This window comes from Bison bison, unplaced genomic scaffold, assembly GCF_000754665.1.
Source record: "Bison bison bison isolate TAMUID 2011002044 unplaced genomic scaffold, Bison_UMD1.0 scf7180017845493, whole genome shotgun sequence".
Taxonomy (NCBI): domain Eukaryota; kingdom Metazoa; phylum Chordata; class Mammalia; order Artiodactyla; family Bovidae; genus Bison; species Bison bison.
In genome coordinates this window covers 3620-5477 of record NW_011476066.1, presented here as the reverse complement: position 1 = coordinate 5477, position 1858 = coordinate 3620, and the positions used below count along the sequence as shown (strand labels likewise).

Below are 1858 nucleotides of genomic sequence, written 5' to 3'. Positions count from 1 at the left end.
AGGCTCCTCTGTCCATGGATTTTCCAGGCAAGAGTACTGGAGTGGGGTGCCATTGCCTTCTCCCATTACTTCATGGCAAATAGATGGAGAAATAATGGAAACAGTGACAGACTTTATTTTCTTGGGCTCCAAAATCACTGTAGGTGGTGACTGCAGCCATGAAATTAAAAGACGCTCCTCGGAAGAAAAGCTAGACAGTATATTAAAAAGCAGAGACGTTACTTTGCCAGCAAAGGTCCGTCTGGTCAAAGCTATGGTTTTTCCAGTAGTCATGTATGGATGTGAGGGTTGGACCATAAAGAAAGGTGAGCACCGAAGAATTGATGCTTTTGAACTGTGGTACTGGAGAAAACTCTTGAGAGTCCCTTGGACTGCAAGGAGATCAAAGCAGTCAATCCTAATGGAAATCAACCCTGAATATTCATTGGAAGGACTGATTTTGAAGCTTAAGCTCCATTACTTTGGCCACATGATGCGAAAACTTGACTCATTAGAAAATACCCTGAGGTTGGGAAAGATTGAAGGCAAGAAGAGAAGGGATGACAGAGGATGAGATGGTTGGATGGCATCACTGACTCAATGGACATGAGTTTGAGCAAGTTTCGGGAGTTGGTGAGGGACAGGGATTCCTGGCATGTTGCAGTCCATGGGATTGTGAAGAGTTGGACACAACAGAGTGACTGAACTGGACTGAACCAGGGATTAAACCCGAGCCCTCAGCAGTGAAAGGGTGGAGTCCTAAATGCTGGACCTTCGGGGAATTTCCTGTAGCTATGTTTTCTCACTGTGGACAGGGAACCCTTACTGATGCTCAGCACTTTATCTGTATTAGCTCATTGAAGCACCTCAGTGATGCTTTCAGAAAGCATCATTATCCTCTAAGAAAACATCATTATCCTCCTCTTAGTGATGAGGAGGGCTTCCCTGATGGCTCACGTGGTAAAGAATCCACCTGCAATGCAGGAGACAGGGGTTGAATACTTGGGTTGGGAAGATCTCCTGGAGAAGGAAAGGCAACATATTCCAGTATTCTTGCTTCGAAAATCTCATGTTCAGAGGAGCCTGGCAGGTGACAGTTCATGGAGTCACAGAGTCATACATGATTGAGCGACTAACATTAGAGTAAAAAAAACTGGGTCTAAATAATTTGCACAAGATCATATAACTTCTGAGTGCCAGAATCAAGATGCAAAGGGAGAGATGTCTGACTTCAAAGCTCAGCTCTTGAATAATACCCAATATAGCATATAAGTAAGACTTTTGTTCCCTTTTTAGCACGGTTCAAACCTACAAAGCACGTGATTTCTGTCATTAAAAAAAGTTTTAAAGCAATCTGCAATGAGTTTGAGAGTAATTTAGTAATGCAGAAAGTCACAACACTGCAGCTTGAAGGGATGTGAGGAGTATATGAAGAAACGGCACTGATATACCTGTAGTGGTGGTGCTGGTGCGGGTGTTAGTGAGGGTGGTGGTGAGGGTGGGGGGGTGGCGGTGACTGGATGGTGATGACGGTGGTGGTAATGGTGATGGCTGTGGTGGTGATGGTTCTGGTTTTGATGGTGATGGATGGTGGCAGTGAGAGAGTGCTATTTATGATATTCCAGTCTCTATCAGCTCAAGTGTCTGCATCATCAACCTTATTAGATGCCTCATGGCAACCCTGACAACAGTGCACGGGATATATACCGTTGGAGGAAATTGAAGAAGATTTCCAAAAGATTCCCCTGGGTGGTTGTGGTGGTGCGGATGGTTATTGGGGTGGCGGTGGCGGTGGCAGTGGGCATGGCGGTGGGGGTGGAGATGGAGGTGGCTGTGTGGGTATGAGTGGCAGTGGCAGTGTCTGTGGCAGTGGGCATGG

At 45.9% G+C, this 1858-nt stretch overlaps 1 pseudogene; it reads right to left on the bottom strand.

Moving 5' to 3' along the window:
* The window catches only part of LOC104985173, a 17416-nt pseudogene that overhangs the window by 13183 nt on the left and 2375 nt on the right, over nucleotides 1–1858 (bottom strand).